This window comes from Bubalus kerabau, chromosome 4, assembly GCF_029407905.1.
Source record: "Bubalus kerabau isolate K-KA32 ecotype Philippines breed swamp buffalo chromosome 4, PCC_UOA_SB_1v2, whole genome shotgun sequence".
NCBI lineage: Eukaryota > Metazoa > Chordata > Mammalia > Artiodactyla > Bovidae > Bubalus > Bubalus kerabau.
In genome coordinates, this window is record NC_073627.1 from 92,050,013 (window position 1) to 92,071,462 (window position 21,450).

General features: G+C 41.5%; 1 long non-coding RNA gene across 5 annotated transcripts in view; it reads right to left on the reverse strand.

The window, feature by feature from the left end:
• Positions 1-463: 463 nt before the first annotated feature.
• The window catches only part of LOC129649972 (uncharacterized), a 66,482-nt gene continuing 45,495 nt past the window's right edge, over positions 464-21,450 (reverse strand). For 4 of the 5 annotated variants that reach the window (XR_008713488.1, XR_008713486.1, XR_008713487.1 and 1 more), the window contains one exon: positions 464-776. This is a non-coding gene — a long non-coding RNA (uncharacterized LOC129649972). Of the gene's footprint in view, positions 780-21,450 lie in introns of all 5 variants that reach the window. The other variant, XR_008713493.1, reaches the window with a different exon arrangement.

The following is a 21,450-nucleotide window of genomic DNA, read 5'->3' on the forward strand; positions in this document are numbered from 1 at the left end:
ATGCCCTCCTCCAGGGGATCTTCCTGACCAAGGGATCAAACCTGGGTCTCATGCATTGCAGGCAGATTCTTTACTGTCTGCACCACCAGGGAAGCCCCATTACATACAGTGTGATCCCATTTTTAAATACCTCTGATTACCCAAAGAGATGTGTCCAGACTGTCAGTATAGGTTCTTTCTAAGGGATGGTATTTGGTAAGATTTGTTGCTTTTTTCTTTGTTTCTTTTTATTATTATTATTATTATTATTTTATATTAGTTATTGCTTTTAATAAATATTTGATTTATTTAATAAAATTATTTTGTAATAAAATTATTTTATTATTTATTTTATAATGAAGTATAATAAAATTTATTTGATATTAAATATTCAATTTATTTAATAAAATTTTTATAATTATTATTATTTGTTGTTAAGGATTTATTACTTTTATAAATAAAAGTCACTATTGTTAAACTACAACAAAATGCCAAACACATGAATGTAGTATCTATCTTATCTACTTCTAAGATATTCTAAATATATATATATTTTTTAAACTTTATTTAACAAAATTTAATTTCTTTCTCAGGCTCCCATAATTCCAGCAACTTCTGCCAACACAATAAGGGAAGTCTTTGTACCGGGGGAGGGTGGGAGCATCTGGTCCTCAACTCATCCCTCCATGCCGGTTGTTGCCCAGGTCCACGTGGCCCACACAGTCTGGTGGCCTTCTCCCTTCTTCCACTCCACATTCAAGGCGCACACATGTCACTGAAGCTGACCACAGAGTCATCTGCTTAAATGAATCAAGGAACAGTTAGTTCGCTCCCTGGTGTCTTTTAGTAATATTTTTTAGAAAGGCCTTTTTATTTTTTTTATTTTTTAGTACCACCCTGAGGCACACTGGACCTTAGTTTCCTGACCAGGGGTCTGTGCTCCCTGCACTGGACTCTTCACCACTGGACCACGGGAAAGTTCCTCTCTCCCTGGTGTCTTGATAACTTCCTGGGATTCTACTACAGAATCAGAAAAGTCGGCCAACAGAGAACCCCCAGCTTGTTGTAATGGACATATAGCTAAATACAGGCAAACCATAATGTGAGACCAAGTGCCCTATTGCTCCCAGCCCTGAGCATGGATAAGGAGACCCCAGAGCTCTAGTAACAGCATGCCTCTGACATGCCCACCCCAATTCTTGGGAATATTTTCTTGCCTAGGGATACTCAGAAGAAAGAAACAGCTCTCTGTTTCTTGAAGCAGATGTCAGTAAAGTTACCATCTGACACTCCTGAGTGATGTTTCTTCACTCTCGCTCAGAGGCACCTAACATAATCTTATTAATGTGCCTACAGGTTTGGAATACATTTAGAAAGTCCTAGAAATGTAACGGACAACATATGAGAACTACAGTGAACACTGCTGCAAAATGTTACAGAGGAATGTTGTTGAGAGAGTAAATCCTAAGAGTTCTCATCACAAGGGAAAAATATTTTCTTTTTTTTTAATTTTGTATCTATATGAGATGATGAATGTTCACTAAACTTGTGGAAATCACTTCATCATATATGTAAGTCAAATCATTATGCTGTACCCCTTAAATTTTATACAGTGCTGTCTGTCAATTACATCTCAATAAAACTGGGAGGATAAAAAGGGATTGCTTTGCCATATTAACACTGAATTCAAAAACTCTGGTGATCTCAACTTAGAAGGCAGTGTACCTGCCAGGTTAGGGGCTATTATTTTTGCTTTTGGAAAGGAGATGTTCACAGATGACAATGAAGAGGTGGAGAGGAAGAGTGATTTTCTGGAAGATTGTTCTCAGTTTACCTCCAAAAGAAAAAGAAGCACATCTTGCCTTCCTCTCCAACAAGCCAAGTGCTCCGCAGACCAAGAGAATGCTGGGGAAGGGTCTGAAATATTGAAGAGGGGAGTGAGCAGGATATTTGAGCAGGCCAACGAGAGGATTTATGGCTCCTGGGATACACAGCCAGCAAGACTCTCCTTTAGAGGGAAGGTGGAAGGAATAAAAGAAAAGCAAAAACAACACAGCAAAAGGAAGAAAGGAAATGTGTTAATAACAAGGAAAGTAGAAAAAACAGGCAATTAAAGATGAACTGAACTTCAGAAGACCTTTCAGGACTAACAAGTGTTCATATTGCAGATGAAATCAAGAATTCCCAGGTCTTTCCTGAGACTTAAAGGTACATGTCCATGATGCATACAGGATGACTCATTGAATGTATATACAATTTTGAAAACACCTTTACTTTCTACTGGTACTTTAATCATAGGGCCACTTAAAATGAAGAGAACGTCTGCTTAAAAACATGAGTATCCAAAGCCCCAGCTGACACATCTCCCTGCCCCACTTCTAAGGACATTTTCTGTATTCCTGCAGGGACTCAGTGGAGCATATTGCGTTTTCCAAAGAAATAATGTTGTTGTTTTTAATTCAGCTAAAATAGGAAAGGATGCAAAAAAAAAAAAAACTTACAAGTAAACAAAGCTTATAAATAAGTAGAAATCTAGAAATATTATCAGAGAGGAGAATTTTCTGCAAACCAATATTTGAAACAAGTCTTTGCTCAATTACGCCCAAGCATTTTATTAAATTGTGCCTATGCGCCACCTCATTCCAAAAGAATGTGACGCATGTGATATGCACAATGTAAGGAGCTGTGAAATAAACACTGGCAACCTTCCATAACATAGGTCTCACTCTTTTCCTTGATATTCCTATCCAGAGGGTCAAGTTTCCAAAATCACTAACCCCTACTAATTGAAACAAAGGGCTTTCTTTACTGTCAGAGGGAAGACTGTGGAAATGTATCTTACTATTGATTTTAAGAACATCAATTACCAAACAATTAGTGGCTAAATTATGTATGAAGACTACAATGACTTATAGTTAAACTTCCAATGCTTTTGAAAGAACTATTATGTAGCAACAGTGTCCCCACTATTTCTAACGCTTTTCTTCCCCGCACTTCTTGTGGGTTCACAGCTGCACTGACAAATCTATGTTATAGGCCCCGGTCTCTCAGGAACCTCTAGGCAAAAGAATTTTATTTATCACTTCAGACTCGCATCATCTAAAGTTTACAAAGGACCAAATGCTAAACCTTCCTAAATAAATTTAATCTTGAAGCAGGAGCTCGGGTTGTATTTAGCAAACTGTCACCAATATTATCAGCTACCTTTAAGGTTTTTTGGTGTATTTTTTAAATTAATGTCTAAACAGGTCTCTTTTCTTTCACAATCATTGCCATATTGTTTCATGTTTTATGTTATCCTCCATTATAAGAGTTAGGAGTTACTTGATTAGAAGCATGCATCGTACAAGGATCTTAGGGAATTTTAGGAAATCGGATGCTCAGAATAAATACTCTGGACAGAATATAAGAATGTGGTTTCATAGTTACATTGTTCCTTGTTAGTATTACAAAAATATTCCAGTTTTATTAGAGTTCCAAAAAGGATATAGTCTGTGAAGTTCATCTTGACATTTAGAAATAAAAGATTGTTACCTGGTTTATAATTGTGATCTTTATGAAACATAAAATGCACATTTACCTGATTCTGCTCTTAAATACATTTAAATTTTAAGTTAGACTCTAGTGCTATAAATAACACTAGTTTCTCTTTTGAGGAGTCCACATTCTATGCTATAGAATTGCAATATTTCTTAACCAACCCTAAACTGTTCACTAGTTTTATACACTATGTAAGAATAAGAGTATATTTCTTGGTATGTAGCTGTCCAACCTCCTGAACACATTTCCTAATCAAATCCTCATGTTCCGCTCATAGATGCTCTTTATATGTGGGTGGGGACAATTTCCCCAAAGTTCAAGTCTGAGGTCACAGGCCCCTGTTTAAACCTCAGGGATCAAGGGCCTGGCAGGAGTTAGGGGAACAGAATAAGCCATAGGCATTTAGGGTGCTGGGGTTGCCTTCTTGCTGCCATGAATTTCATGTTACATTTGATACTTCAGAGAGCTTTTTAAAGAATGAACAATGTTTATTCCCTGTATTTACGTCTGCTGCTGAGAATTCACCATAATTCTTGATTGAGAATGAAAACATGGATCCATAAGTCTGTAAGACTAACAGTAAACCTGGTTTTCCCAGGGGTTCTAAAAAGGAATACTGTAATTGGGGACATTGCAAGGGTGCATAAGAAGAGTGTTCTATACTGGAAAGCATTAAGAAATGGGTTTTAGAGCATATGAGATTTATCCCAGTTTTAACTTTATGCTCCTTTATGGAGAAAAAACTGTTACATCATTTTCTCTGGGGACAAATCACCCATTTGGGTAAAAAGGGTCACTGCATGAGTGAGGGGAAAGAACGGTTTCATCAACACAGATTTCTTTTTCAACTAGTGAAAGGGAAATGCTTTTTTTTTTCCAATAAAAGTATACTTCGAGATCTAATCTTTCAGAGGGTCATTTCTTGCCTTAAATTGTATGACCCAAATAGCACCAAATTCTCACATTATGAAAAAAAAAATTACCAAATGCATACTTGATTCTCAAGAACATATGGGACACTGACTTTGAAATAAAACAAGTGAGCGGAATTCGCTTCCCAGCCCAAAGGCAAGAGAGAAGCTCGATAATGATGCTGGAGCCATTTGCAAGCAGGTGTGAGCCAACTTCCCATTGGGGAAGTTCCACATCAGAGACTCCAGCCTCACACCTGGAACTAATTGGCCTCCTTTTTGGCAAATTCAATAACTAGGCCAAAGATTAAGTAGACCTTGGAGATTGTATAACCACTTCCGTTTCTAAGTGCCGTCCACCCCAGGGTAGGAAGGAGGGATGCTGGGGACGTGCCCCAGAGAAAGTGCTGCCCCACTGGCCCCACACCTGCACCAGGAATACACTAAACGCACTTCAGTCTTCAAAGCCCCCAAATTAAATGCCTGTTCATCAAGCTGATGATTTCTTTCAGGATGGCGAGTTATGTTTTCCTGCATTCTGTACTAGAAACATTCACTCTTAAAGGCAGGTATGGACGCACATACAGACCAATGCCTGCAATAATAACGCATACTCTGGAGCAGCAGCATGTAAAATATGAAACTGTTACCTAGGAAGAGAAGTTATTTTTATGTAACTTAGTTTTTTCCTGTATTTTTAAAAATTACATTTTCCATCCAGCTTACACAAATGAAATTAATGTGTTTGTTAAAGTTGTATTCATTCATCATCTTTTCAACCATCATTTCCTCTGTGGCTCCCATGCTCAAGCCTCCCTCTGAGACTGAGTGTACAAACCACACATTAAAACGTGTGTTGGAGCTCACCAGCTGATGGGCGAGAAAGAATAACAAGCAGACAATTAAAATGCAGTGTTATAAACGTCTCAGTGGCAGAGAGAAGCACAGAGCCCTCCTTGAATATAGAAGGGGGATGGACTGAAGAAGCAGAAGCCTCAGGTCTTGTTTTTGAGTTTGTTTTGGTGTCTGTGAAGACTCTCTGGTCAGGAGGGCTCCTCCTACTCCACGATTCCCCCTCTGTCTGGAATGCTCTGGTTGCTGAAACAGATGCAGGTGGAGGGCGGAGGCAGGGGTACTTGGGTGGATGTGGAGCTCCGAGTCCAGGGAAAAGCCATGACAGACAGGGCTGCTCAGTGCTGAGGGAGCCAGATCTCAAGTGTTGTATGTGCAAAAGAGGTTGGTTTTCCCCTGGAGGAAATGAGAAGTCTTTGAAGTCCTTTAATCCAGGGAGTGCCATCCGCTGCTTTGGGTGTCAGCAGCATCCAGTGGCTAAGTGCGAAAGCTGATTTGGAGGGTGAAGAACTAAAGTCAGAGGAAACAGGCATGAGGCCCTGGCTGTAACTTGGTGAAAGATGCTGTGCATCTGGACTGGGAATGAGGGCAGAGAGGTGGGGCCAAGTTCAAGGGCATCCAATGGACAGAACTAATCGAATGATACTGAAGACTGGGGAGAAAAAACAGTCAAGTGTGAATCCCAGGTTTCTGACTTGGTTTATCTAGCGCTGTTTAAAATCTACAGCCCTAAATCACTTATTCCCATGGGAAGAGATATTATGATTCACTCATTCATCCATTTATCCATTAAACACATGTACTGAGCATGCTAGGCACTGCCAGAGACAGGATTTAGCATTGAACAAAGTTGTAAAACTCCTGTAGTGATGGAGGGTATATTCCAATAGAGGACTTGTGCTTAGTTGCTCAGTTGTGTCCAACTCTTTGCAACCCCATGGACTATATAGCTGGCCAGGCTCCTCTGTCCATGGGATTTCCCAGGGAAGAATACTGGAGTGGGTTGCCATTTTCCTCCTCCAGGGGATCTTCCTGACCCAGGGATCAAACCTGTATTCCTGTGTCTCCTGCATTGCTGGTGGATTCTTCACTTGTTGAACCATCGGGGGAAGCCCATTCCAATAGAGAAAAGAGGACAATAGACAAATAGATTAAAATGTGTCAGATGAAGGAGATGAAGAGGATTGAGAGGTGCTAGGTAACACAGGACAGTCAGACAGGTGAGCCTTGAGCAGAGGCCTGAAGAAAGTAGAGAGAGAGAAGCAAACAATGTTCCTGGCAGAAGGAAGTGCTGGTGCAAAGCTTGTAAGGCTAGACAGGGCCAGTGATGTTAGGAGGAGTCACCCTACACAGAGGCCACCAACACCCAAATGTGGTCAGTGCTGGGCTCCTGTGACAAGGCCTAAATGAGGCAGCCTTCTTTCCCCACCACTGACACCCCCCGTCCCAGGCAAATCGTGCAATTCTCTCTGAAAGGAATGCTGAGACCTCAGAGAGCAAAAAATCTTCAGCTTGTTGGATAGGAGAGCACTAAAGATCTTGGAAACAGCAGAGTTGTTACCACCAGGGAGTGGATAATGAAAGAGATCACATTTATTCCAGTAAGAAACAGTGGGATATGGAAGCAGCAGGATCACAGGTGTGCTGATGACAAAGACAGGCCTCTCAGAGCACAGAGAACACCCCTGCCAGCAAACCCCACCAGCACTGACTGCCCAGAGAGGGGCACCGTCCCTTCACCCTGCCTTCCATCAGTAGGCTAAGGAGGCATGTGTCTAGGAGCAAAGAAGAGACTCAAAGGGTTGGAAGACAGATGTGTAGAGTACATCTGGTGGTCTCTAAGTGCTTGGGGGAGGATGTAAACAGAAAAGAGAGCCTCAGGCAGAACCCAGGCAACAGCAACCTCAAAAGCGTATACAGAGGTGGAGGAACTCACTAGAGAGGTGGAGAAATGGCCAGAGAAATGGGAGGAAACCCAGGAAAGCCTGGGTCAGGGGAGGAGTTTTGAAAGGCCAGTGGTCAAGGAGAGCAAATCCTGTTGAGAGGTCCAGGGAGATGAGGCTGACATGTGCCCACTGGACTCGGGAGCCAAGATGGAAGAAGATGGGAGTGAGGAGTACATGGCGAGCGTGCTCCTCTTTCAAGAAACCTGTGGAGGATACGGTGAGAGACATGGACACGTGCTTGGGAGGGCATTTTGTTGACTTTTTGTTTGTAGGTTTTTGAAGGGGATGTTGAAAGAGCAGCTAAGGTATATTCAAAAATGTAAGAGTTTATATGGACAGTCTTTTTGAACTCACTAGGGAGGTAGAGAAATGGCCAGAGAAGCGGGAGGAACTGAACAGCCCCAAACTGGGCAACTGCAAACTAGGGTGGTTATAAGCACTCCACTGGCAACAGTCAGGTCAAGACTTTTATAGACAGGATGACAGAAGCCAAACTAGGAAATCATTTGATCGGCTCTAACTTAAACAGCCACCTTATGCAGGAAAGGCTTGTTGACTGTTCATGATTGGCTGTCCTTCGGTTTCATTTTCTAAACCTTGAGGCATTTTAGGCTTGGGTTTTAATTTGCTTACATAGGCTGCTGAGACAAGAGAAGCCCCTCAGTCTTACAGCCTCCTTGCTTAATTAATTTCACCGGAAAAATGTAAAGGTGACATAATGATGAGGGCACAGAACCAGTAAAGAGGGAGAAATTGCAGATACAGGAAGACAATGAGAGACAAGGCTGGACTGGGACCAGAGCTCTGATGGCAGGGAAGGAGCAGGGCTGGGTATGGGTGTGCAGATGTAGACGTGTGAGGTTGCAGTGCTGAATGATGGTTTATCTTTTTAATGTCTTTTCTATTCCTCTTCCTCTACCTGCCAGGTAGGAGAGATGGCTTTCTTACTCACTGTCATCAGTGGGGAAACTCACCTTTCAGTTTCAAAATATAGCTTCTCAAGTCCAGGGTAAAGGCAGGTCTGAAGATTCAGGTGTTTTTTATTGTAAGAGCTGGGTAAAGAGAAAAGCTTGGACTATTTACAATAGCCAAGGCTTGGAGACAACCTAAATATCCATCAACAGATGAATGGATAAAGAAGATGGGGTCTATATAGATCATGGAATACTACAGTCATAAAGAAAGAATGAAATAATGCCATTTGCAACAATATGGATGGACCTAGAGATTACATACTAAGTGAAGTAAGTCAGACAGAGAAAGACAAATATCATATGATATCATTTATATCTGAGATCTAAAAACAGATACAAATGAACTTATTTATAAAACAGAAATAGATTTACAGACATATAGAATAGACCTGGTGGTTGCTAAGAAGGAGGGGTGGAGTGGGAGGCTGGGGTTAGGAAATGTAAGCTTCAGTTCAGTGTAAGCTTGTGTATATAAAATGGTTAAACAACAATGTCCTATTGTAAACCAGCATCCTAAATGCTCTCCAGTCATCCTTGGAGAGCAAGGAGATCCAACCAGTCCATCTTAAAGGAAATCAGTCCTGAATATTCATTGGAAGGACTGATGCTGAAGCTGAAACTCCAATGCTTTGGCCACCTGATGCGAAAAACTGATTCATTGGAAAAGACCCTGATGCTGGGAAAGATTGAAGGTGGGAGGAGAAGGGGATGACAGAGGATGAGATGGTTGGATGGTATCACTGACTCGATGGACATGAGTTTGAGCAAGCTCTGAGAGTTGGTGAAGGACAGGCAAGCCTGGCATGCTACAGTCCATGGGGTCACAAGAGTCAGATATGACTGAGCAACTGAACTGAACTGATTGTATAGCACAGGGAACTATATTCAATATCCCGTGATAAACCATAAAGGAAAAGAATATGAAGAAGAATGTATATGTAACTGAATCTCTTTGTAGTACAGCAGAAATTAACACAACACTGTAAGTTAATTATACTTCAATAAAATACATTTTTAAAAAAGAAAGGGAAAAACTTGGGCTGGACAGTGTGGAGCAAACCTGGAAGATGAGAACATAGGCCTATAAACCAGTCATAGGATGGCAGGAGGAGGCCATAGGAAGGAGGTGGGATATGAAGCAAAGTAAGTATTTCCCTCACACAGGAAGGAGGTAAAGGTCTTTCTTTGGCTGAGAGGAAATCTTAGGATTACAGAAGAGAGCCTAAAATTGGCCAGAGGACCTGCTCTTTGCCTCATTCCTCAAGGTCAAAACCAGGAGGGGCATGGAGACAGGATGGAAATATCCAGATCGGCTTAAGGAACGGAAGCGCCTCAGTCACCATGGAGAGACAGAGCAGAGAAAACACCACAGCAACAATGGCACAGGAGGCTGGCGTTGGGGCGGGACAGGGACTCGCTCCCCTCCCACGACCCGAGAAATAGTCCTGGACTCCTGTGGGTTGTGAGGGAAAGTCCCGTAACAAACAGCCCTGAAATCTTAAAAACTTAATTTTTTTTTTTTTTTTTTTTTTTTGCACACATTACATGACCATCACCAGTTGGCAGGGAGGTCAGTCCATTTCAACACTCAGGGACCCAAGACTGATGATGCAACAGCCATCTTGAACAAAGTGAATTGCCCTGGCAGGTGAATAGGATTCAGGACGGTCTTGCCCAGACAATCAGATGTTTATCTTGACCCATCTCATTCTTGTTTATTCTTCAAATGAATCACAAGGCCCCAGCCACATATCAGGGGCTCAATGAGTGTAATTCAGAGATTATTGGTGAGCAACAGTAATGATTACCACCATGTTCCATGATAAAAGGGAGTCCCTGTGCCAGCTGGAGCCCTGGGAAGTTCAGGGAGAGGGGACAACCCAGAGGAGCCTGATGAGGTGGAGCTGAGTCTCAGGTAGGCCATGTTACTGAGCCAAAGCAGAACTAGGTGGCAAGGATATGTGGGGGCCAGAAGATCTAAAAACCACTCCAGCCACAGGTGCTTCAGCAGAGGGTACAGAAAGCACAGAGGCGATGGCCACAGCCTGGAAGCATGGGGCAGCAGAGCCATGGTCAGTAAAGATCAAAAGACAACACATGGACAAGAACATTTCCTCCAGGCCAAAAAAGTCGTCAGGATTTGGATTGCATTGAAAACACCAAATTCAGAATTAACCATATTTAAAACTGTAAGTGACTGAGTTAGCTTGAAGTAGTAAAAGAAAGGCATGTCACCATCAGAATATAAGGAGTGGGGAAGTTTGTGAGAAATTCTAGTCTATTTATGGAGTAATAGCTAATGAGAGCTATATGGCTGTGCATCTAAGCTGTGACTGGAAGCTTTCTGCTATGATGAGTGTGTGGCTGGGGTGGGAGGGGGTAGAGACTAGTGGCACCATAAAGAATGGCACCAAAATGTGGCACCAGAATGTTCATGTACAAAGGCCTCTATTTTCTCTGTATATGAAGAGCCATAGTCATGTAGGATTCTGCTCTGAATAACCAAACCATTAGAAACATGATGATGGCCCACGAGCTCATAACTGGAAGTGATGTCCACCCGAGGGAGCAGGAACACTAGCAGATATACATGTTCCCCCAGGGCAGGCAAGCAGCATCCTGGATTTGGATACAGGAGAGAATAGAGCATAGCACAAGCTCTTACCCATGCACCACATATTTGGTTCAATGATAGCCATGCGCTCCTGGAAACAATAGAATAGAATGGGAAACAATAAAATGGGAATATAACGGAAAAGACTAGAGATCTCTTCAAGAAAATTAGAGATAACAAGGGAACATTTCATGCAGATAGGATCAATAAAGGACAGAAATGGTAGGGACCTAACAGAAGCAGAAGATATTAAGAGGAGGTGGCAAGAATATACAGAAGAACTGTACAAAACAGATCTTCATGACCCAGATAATCACGATGGTGTAATCACTCATCTAGAGCCAGACATGCTGGAATCCAAAGTCAAGTGGGCCTTAGGAAGCATCACTACGAACAAAGCTAGTGGAGGTGATGGAATTCCAGCTGGGCTATTTCAAATCCTAAAAGATGATGCTGTGAAAGTGCTGCACTCAATATGCCAGCAAATTTGGAAAACTCAGCAGTGGCCACAGGACTGGAAAAGGTCAGTTTTCATTCCAATCCCAAAGAAAAGCAATGCCAAAGAATGCTCAAACTACCGCACAATTGCACTCATCTCACATGCTAGCAAAGTAATACTCAAAATTCTCCAAGCCAGGCTTCAACAATATGTGAACCGTGAACTTCCAGATGTTCAAGCTGGTTTTAGAAAAGGCAGAGGAACCAGAGATCAAATGCCAACATCTGCTGGATCATGGAAAAAGCAAGAGAGTTCCACAAAAACATCTATTTTTGCTTTATTGACTATGCGTCTTGAGAAATCTTTATGCAGGTCAGGAAGCAATAGTTAGAACTGGACGTGGAACAACAGACTGGTTCCAAATAGGAAAAGGAGCACATCAAGGCTGAATATTGTCACCATGCTTATTTAACTTTTATGCAGAGTATATCATGAGAAACACTGGGCTGGATGAAGCACAAGCTGAAATCAAAATTGCTGGGAGAAATATCAATAACCTCAGATATGCAGATAACATCACCCTTATGTCAGAAAGTGAAGAAGAACTAAAGAGCCTCTTGATGAAAGTAAAAGAGGAGAGTGAAAAAGTTGGCTTAAAGTTCAACATTCAGAAAACTAAGATCATGCATCTGGTCCCATCACTTCATGGCAAATAGATAGAGAAACAGTGGAAACAGTGGCAGACTTTACTTTCTTGGGCTCCAAAATCACTGCAGATAGTGATTGCAGCCATGAAATTAAAAGATGCTTACTCTTTGGAAGAAAAGTTATGACCAACCTAGACAGCATGTTAAAAAGCAGAGACATTACTTTGCCAACAAAGGTCCGTCTAGTCAAGGCTATGGTTTTTCCAGTAGTCATATATGGATGTGAGAGTTGGACTATAAAGAAAGCTGAGCACCGAAGAACTGATGCTTTTGAACTATGGTGTTGGAGAGTCCCTTGAACAGCAAGGAGATCCAACAAGTCCATCCTAAAGGAAATCAGTCCTGAATATTCATTGGAAGGACTGATGTTGAAGCTGAAACTCCAATACTTTGGCCACCTGATGCGAAGAACTGACTCACTGGAAAAGACCCTGATGCTGGGAAAGATTGAAGGCAGGAGGAGAAGGGGATGACAGAGGATGAGATGGTTGGATGGCATCACTGACTCAATGGACATGAGTTTGAGTAAACTCCAGGAGTTGGTGATGGACAGGGAGGCCTGGCGTGCTGCAGTCCATGGGGTCGCAAAAAGTCGGACATGACTGAGTGACTGAACTGAACCTGGAGACAAGTCCAAGAACGGCCCCTGCCTCAGGGAAGGACTGAGAGAAGCAGCAAAGATCCCATCACATGGCTTTGACATCTCCAGTGAAGTCATAATGGTTGGCTCTGGGTATTTGATGCATATGAGTAAAAAGAGAACAAAAGCTGGTATCAGACTGAGGTTCAAGTCCTGGCTCTTCCAACTACCTTTAAATTACAACTTCTCTGAGTCAGTTTTACCATCTACAAAATGGGGAGAAGTGTAACTCCCTTGGGTGTTTGAATGTGGATCAAATGAGATAATTCATGGACAGTCCCTAGCACATAGGAAGTTCCTGAACACATAGGAAGCATTTGTAAAATATGATTTTCCATTCTTATTTTTGTCTACTAGTGATCCATCTGGTCATTTGGAGAATTTACATCCTGCCTTCCTACAGGATGTGAAGTATTCTTTAACAGTCAAGGTAGGTCATCTGGAAAGTCAAATTCAAAGTCACTTTGGACATGTCAGAAGTATAAATGCCATGAGATGAACTACCCCAACAGTAATTGAGCTGTAACAATCCTCTCTCCCCTCCTCCTCTCCAGCTAGGCCTGTTCAGTTGCATTATGCGGCAACACAGGAGGAAAAGGCTGATAAGAAATTTCCAGAAGCTCTAATCACTGCCCTTTGAACCCATGAAAACAAAATTTAATTGAATGGTCAGGGGTCCTCTGTGGGTTTGGAACATTTAGGGATATATATATATATATATATATATATATATATATATATATATATAATGAAGTTGGAGATACCTCTGCAATAGACCTTTAGGTACTATGGATATTGAGTGAATTAGGGAGAAGACGGACTAATTCATTACTGTAGTATTCTGGTTGTCTTTTTCTGCATAACAAATTTCCCAACACTTTTTGGTTTAAAAGAACAATTTCATTTTCCTTCTCAGAGTTCTGGGGTTCAGATGGGCTTATGTGGGGTTTTTCTAAACAGCTGAGGTCAGATAGGGGGCTGGGGTCCTCTCTTTTCTCAAAGAAAATGGTAGGACTTTTTTCTTAGGCTTGACAATTCATTTCCCTGGAGGCAGCATTAGGTGACTGGGGATAATCCTAACACTTTATCTGGATAGGAGAGGGGTGGGCAGGGGTAGGGCACAGGCCTGAGAAGGTCCTATGGGGGCATTAGGACACAGTGGTTAAGAGCAAGAGCTTTAGAGATGGAGACCTTCGGCTCTGCTGGCTTCTCTACCACTTCATCAACTCTCCTGCTCACAAGCTGTGTGGCCTTGGAGTAGATTCTTAGCCTCTGTGAGTTCCATTTTTCCCATCTTTAAAAGAGGCTAACAATGCCTACCTTACCTCGCAAACTGAACAAGACAATGAAGTGCAATGCCCTGTGTTTAGAGGATGCTTGTTAAGTTCAGTAATGGCAGGCGGAAGCATTTCAGAAGCCAAGCCTAGATGCAGCCCAACAAATGAGAAATCCCAGAGCTGAGAAATTCAGTCAGTTCCAGAATCTCTGGCAGTGACTAAAATCAAACATTCCCCGTACTACTTTAATCCAAGAAGGCAAAATATAACTTTTGATGAGCTAACTTGGTTATGGTTACTTGTTTCTACCTGCATCCATCCATGTCCTTGTAAGGTATCCCCAAAAGCAAACCATGGTTGGGGCTTATTCTGGTGCTTTGTAAGTGAGGGTTATTATTATTGTTATTATAGAGGTGTGTTTGGCTCTGGGGAGAGGGGACGCTCAAATCACAGCACGCTCTAAGTGGGTGTGTGCTAGGAATGCCCACTTCTGGTCCTTTCCCATAAACTGTCAGATCTCTCTGTGACAACTAAATACACACTTTAGACATGTTTTAAAAATCAGGCATGCCAGGCCCAGCTCGGATTTCATCCCACTGAATCACCTTCTGCATTGGGCCAGAGGAAGAAGGCAACAACCTCAAATACAGATTAAGCTGCTTTCAGGTAGAATTACAGGACAGGGGGCCAGGCTGGGGAAATGTTCCTACGATTTAAGGACATCAGGGAGGACCCTACTGCTTGAGTGCTACAAGAACTATAGAAGTTGGCAAGCATTTTGCTTTTTTTTTTTAATCTTTGTAGGGCTTTAAAGCTCAATTTTAAGTACCAGTGAAAAACTGAATAGGCAGCAACAATTTATATCTCCATCAATATTAATGTTGGGGACAAGCCCTCCACCCAAGTGACAGGAAAGCATCCAGAACTAATCTGAGTCCCCGGGCAGATTTAGAGGATTATTATGCCTTGACAGGGGGTAGAGTTGAATCTCTGCTTCTGGCCCACTTTGGAAGATGATCTCTTCCCACTACAAACAAACAGATGATGGAAAATGCAGGCCAGGGGTGGAGAGAGCCTGACTAGGAAATTTTAGCCATAGACACAGAGACATTTTTACTGCTCCAACAAGATCAAGGCTAAACTGGGAGTGGGCAGAGTTCCTCAGCATCTTCTGTCGTCAAATATGCATCTTGGCCGTTGGTCAGGAGAGGAATGAGCATAGAAGATGTGCCCATCAGCTCAGTCACATGGCTCAGCCAGGCTCTTCACAAGAAGGGGCGGTTTGTGTTCTGTTCCTCTAAGGGAAAGGGCATTTTTTTAAAAAGACAGACAAAACTCCTTGGCCAAATTTGGATTATGCGATCAAGGAATAAAATCATCAGCAAGTCTAAGTGCAAATAGACATCGTGGCAATCAATTAATCTGGAATTAGATGAGGTGAATACATAATGTCACTGAACAAACTATTTCTTGAAGCCTGAAGTACATACTCTGCTGTGATTTCTAAATATATTTTATTTGAACCATGTAGAGATGGAAAGAGATTTCCCAGGTTAATTAACCACCAAAATAATGTGACCACTAAAAATTCAGCAAGGCTTAGGCAGTATTAAAAGAAGTACAGAAACTTGAAAGAGGAAGGTGATGTCATTGCTCCTTCTCGTGCTGTGGGTGCCACCCCACATCTGAAAAGGGAGGAGCAATAACCCAGGGCATGTTCAAAGAAGATGCAAAACCCTGTCACATAGAGATTGTTCAGGAAGGGGACAACTGGGGGGGACAGGGAAGGTGCTCAAGGGGCAAAGGGACACAGTACCTCTTCTTGTTTTGTTCTATTTTTTCAATTTGAAAGTCATTCATGTGGTTTGACTTGTTTATATAGAAGTTCCAGGACAAATAACTGATTTTAAGCACCAAAAAGTCCATCAAATATTAGGTGAGAATTAGGTGCCCTGAGTTTCTTCCCTTGGTGAGGATGGATGGTCTATTCACAGTGCTATGTGGAGGGATTTGAACAGTGGATAAAGCTGGATCCAGATGAAGGGGATCCAGAGGCAGATTGGTGCAATGGTGACATGTACAGTTCAGCTCTGGAGACAGCCAAATTGGGGGCCTCACCACTTATTTCATATGACCCTGAACACTCCAACTCCTCTGAGCTTCACTGCTTCACTAGGAAATGGAGATAAGACTGCCTGTCCCATAAAAGTGTTTTGAGATGGATGTAAACACAGGAATGCATATAGAGACCTTCACATGCTGAGTGCAAACACAGTCCTTAATAAATGGCCTCTATTCTTATAGTTAATCATGAGTATTAGGCATTTTATTGCCCCAATAGTCAACTTTCCAAATTCTCTAGATTCAAGGAACTTCCCTATAATATTATGCTTCCAACCACAATGAGACAGACAATTGATACCCTAATTCATGCCCTGGGATCTAGCTTGGAGGTAAGAAGCAGTAAGAAAGCAGTAAATGATGAAAGAGGAGAAAGAAATGAACCTGGACCCACGTGTTCACAGCCAGAAACAAAGCAGGGTGGGACCTGTGAAATCAGGCCATGAATTTACAGTTCACTAGACTTTGACTTTTATGTGATTACTTTTTTTGTTTGGCTTTTGTAGGAATAAAATATCTGTTGAATAACAAATAGGGGTTTTCCTGAAAGCTGATGCTTGTGGTGATTTTACTCAGTGACAAGGAGACTAGTGGGGAAACAGTGGTTAGAAAAGGGAAGTATGTGCTTACAGTTGTGCAATGAGTATACTAGGCATGTAAGCAACACCCTTCACACCATCCTCAGATCCAGGCTCAGACCCAGCCTTGCATCTGTTTGCAAGGAGATATAACCCACACACACAGGCACTTAATAGTCCTTTCTTGTCTACTCTTCCTCCAAGTTCTGTTCCCCCAACTTTTAGTAAAATAAATAAAATGAAATAAACGACACTGGCTCTCCCTTGAGCAAGGACTCTGACTTTAGGACCAGGTGAATGGATTGTAGTCCCAACTGGTTTACTTAAATAACTGGTTTGACTTGAACAAGTGACTTAATGTCAGTGTTCTAACTCACATGGCAAAGAGAGTAACCTAGCCCTGACTGATCTTCAAGAGGTTCTCCCATCCTAGTGATCACTTACTCTCTAAAGCAGAGAGTAACAGCCTTCTCTGAAGTCTAGTTACCTGGCCCATGAATCACAATTTACTTGAAAGCATCCAGATATTTACAATGTTAGAAGTGGAAGAAGTCCTGGAAATAAAATAGCCTTGACTCTTCAGTTTATAAATGAAGACACTCGGAATGACAGAGAAGTTTTAGCAAAGAGAGACAGCCAATTAGATAATCAGGCCAATACTGACTCAAACGCCAGTAAACATGATTCTAGCTATATATTTTTCACAGTATCCCTTTATCAAGTGGTGGTGGTGGTGGAGGTTTAGTCACTAAGTCATGTCCAACTCTTGCGATCCCACGGACTGTAGCCTACCAGGCTCCTCTGTCCATGGTATTCTCCAAGCAAGACTACTGGAGTGGATTGCCATCTCCTTCTCTATTACAAGTGGAGAAAATTATTTTCTATTTTTAGTTTATCAAAAGTTTTTATCATGAATAGGCATTAGATTTTACCAAATTTGTTTTGTGCATCTATAGAGATGATCATAGAGGTTTTGTCCTTTACTCATATCATCCTATTAATGTGATATTGCATCAATTTTGAGAAAATTAACCAACTCTGTATTCCTGGGAGAAATCCTACTTGGTCATGGAGAATAATTTTTATATATAGATGAATTTATTTTGCTAATTTTTTTGAGAATTTTTATATCTAAACTCATAAAGAATATTGATCTATAGTTTTTTGGTGATGTCTTTGGCTTTGGTATTAGAGCAATATTAGTTTTATGGAAGTAGTTGAAAAGTGGAAGACTTTTGGAAGACTTTTTGAAAAATCAATATTATTTTTCCATTGAATGTTTTATACAATTTACCAGTAAAGACACCTGGGTATAGACTTTTCTTTGAGAGAATATTTTCAATTAGCGATATGTGAACCGTGAACTTCCTGATGTTCAAGCTGGTTTTAGAAAAGGCAGAGGAACCAGAGATCAAATTGCCAACATCCACTGGATCATGGAAAAAGCAAGAGAGTTCCAGAAAAACATCTATTTCTGCTTTATTGACTATGCCAAAGCCTTTGACTGTGTGGATCACAGTAAACTTTGGAAAATTCTGAAAGAGATGGGAATACCAGACCACCTGATCTGCCTCTTGAGAAATTTGTATGCAGGTCAGGAAGCAACAGTTAGAACTGGACATGGAACAACAGACTGGTTCCAAATAGGAAAAGGAGTTCATCAAGGCTGTATATTGTCACCCTGCTTATTTAACTTATATGCAGAGTACATCATGAGAAATGCTAGGCTGGAAGAAACACAAGCTGGAATCAAGATTGCCGGGAGAAATATCAATAACCTCAGATATGCAGATGACACCACCCTTATGGCAGAAAGTGAAGAGGAACTAAAAAGCCTCTTGATGAAAGTGAAAATGGAGAGTGAAAAAGTTGGCTTAAAGCTCAATATTCAGAAAAGGAAGATCATGGTATCTGGTCCCACCACTTCATGGGAAAAAATGGGGAAACAGTGGAAACAGTGTCAGACTTTATTTTTCTGGGCTCCAAAATCACTGCAGATGGTGACTGCAGCCATGATATTAAAAGACGCTTACTACTTGGAAGGAAAGTTATGACCAACCTAGATAGCATATTCAAAAGCAGAGACATTACTTTGCCAACAAAGTTTCATCTAGTCAAGGCTATGGTTTTTCCTGTGGTCATGTATGGATGTGAGAGTTGGAATGTGAAGAAGGCTGAGCACCGAAGAATTGATGCTTTTGAACTGTGGTGTTGGAGAAGACTCTTTAGAGTCCCTTGGAGTGCAAGGAGCTCCAACCAGTCCATTCTAAAGGAGATCAGTCCTGGGTGTTCTTTGGAAGGAATGATGCTAAAGCTGAAACTCCAGTACTTTGGCCACCTCATGCTAAGAGTTGACTCATTGGAAAAGACTCTGATGCTGGGAGGGATTGGGGGCAAGAGGAGAAGGGGATGACAGAGGATGAGATGGCTGGATGGCATCACTGACTCGATGGACATGAGTCTGAGTGAACTCCGGGAGTTGGTGATGGACAGGGAGGCCTGGCGTGCTGCGATTCATGGGGTCGCAAAGAGTCAGACACGACTGAGCGACTGATCTGATCTGAATCCAATTCTTTGTTTGTTATGAGTCTATTTAGATTTTAGTTTCTTCTTAAGTCAGTTTCATTCATTTGTGTCTTTGTATGAACCTTCCTAATTTAATCAAAATTGTCTTATTTGTTAGCATAAAGTTTTTTCATAGTATACCTTTGTAATCCTCTTAATTTCTATAAGGTTGGTAGTGATGTGATGTCCCCTTTTTCAGTTCTGACTTTGATAATTTGTTTCTTCTCTGATTTTTATTTGCTTTGGTCAGACTAAATCAGGTTTCTCAGCCTCGGTGCTATTGATATTTCGGTTCAATAATTTTTATTATGGAGGGTTCTGTCATGCATTACAGGATGTTTAGCAGCATCTCTGGCCTCTACCTCTAGATGGCAATAGAGCCCACACCCTCTCCTCCCCCCGGCACCCTCCCTCCCCACAAGGTATGACAATTAAAGCTATCTCTAGCCAAAGCCTTTGACTGTGTGGATCACAGTAAACTGTGGAAAATGCTGAAAGAGATGGGAATACCAGACCACCTGATCTGCCTCTTGAGAAACCTATATGCAAGTCAGGAAGCAACAGTTAGAACTGGACATGGAACAACAGACTGGTTCCAAATGGGAAAAGGAGTACTTCAAGGCTGTATATTGTCGTCCCGCTTATTTAACTTATATGCAGAGTACATCATGAGAAATGCTAGGCTGGAAGAAGCACAAGCTGGAATCAAGATTACCAGGAGAAATATCAATAATCTCAGAAATGCAGATGACACCACCCTTATGGCAGAAAGTGAAGAGGAACTCAAAAGCCTCTTGATGAAAGTGAAAGTGGAGAGTGAAAAAGTTGGCTTAAAGCTCAACATTCAGAAAACTAAGATCATGGCATCCGTTTCCATCACTTCATGGCAAATAGATGAAGAAACAGTGGAAACAGTGTCAGACTTTATTTTTGGGGGGCTCTAAAATCACTGCTATGATGACTGCAGCCATGAAATTAAAAGACGCTTACTCCTAGGAAGGAAAGTTATGACCAACCTAGATAGCATATTAAAAAGCAGAGACATTACTTTGCCAACAAAGGTTCATCTAGTCAAGGCTATGGTTTTTCCAGTAGTCATGTATGGATGTGAGAGTTGGACTGTGAAGAAAGCTGAGCGCCAAAGAATTGATGTTTTTGAACTGTGGTGCTCTAGAAGACTCATGAGAGTCCCTTGGACTGCAAGGAGATCCATCCCATCCATTCTAAAGGAAATCAGTCCTGGGTGTTCATTGGAAGGACTAATGCTGAAGATGAAACTCCAATACTTTGGCCATCTGACTCATTGGAAAAGACCCTGATGCTGGGAGGGATTGGGGGCAAGAGGAGAAGGGGACGACAGAGGATGAGATGGCTGGATGGCATCACCAACTTGATAGACGTGAGTCTGAGTGAACTCCAGGAGTTGGTGATGGACAGGGAGGCCTGGCGTGCTGCAATTCATGGGGTCACAAAGAGTCAGACATGACTGAGCAGCTGAACTGAACTGAGACATTGAAAAGTGTACCTTAATGTGCAAAATTATCCCTGGTTTAGAACCACTAGTCTAAATAAAGTTTTAGTTTTATTGATCTTGTCAAATAATCAACTTTTTTTCATTAATTTTGTCTTTTTTTTTTTTTTGGTTTGGTTTTCATTTCATCGATGTCTGCTCTAATCTTAAACTTCTTACCTTCTACTTGCTTTGGGTTTAATTTACTCTTTTTTTTTTAGTTTCTTAAAATAGCAACTGGCTGGATGGCATCACTGAGTCGATGGACATGAGTCTGAGTGAACTCCAGGAGTTGGTGATGGACAGGGAGGCCTGGCGTGCTGCGATTCATGGGGTCGCAGAGAGTCGCAGACGACTGAGTGACTGAACTGAACTGAAGCTGTTAATCTGGGGGTATACGAGGTAATTTTAAGACAGATTATATTTTGGACAACTTGAATTTTAATAAATCTAGCCTCTTAACTAGAAGAATTGTTGGTATATTAATAAACAGAAACTGTAAATAAGAATTTTCCCCCAGCCCTAAATCTTGCCTTCCCTAAGCAAAACATTATGGAAAATAAACTTAGATGTGAGGCATTTCCAGTCAGCTCTCTTATCTAATAGTGCTGGCTTCTCTAAATGACATCGTTTGTCAGTTTTTCTTAAAACTTCCTTTTCACCTCCCATGTACATCCTGACCCCTTTTAACTCACTCACGTTGATTTTAGCTAATCTGGTTGAACAATTGCTATTCCTTATATAAGAGAATATTATCTTTTCTAAGTGCTATAAATAATGAATAGTACATGTAAGTA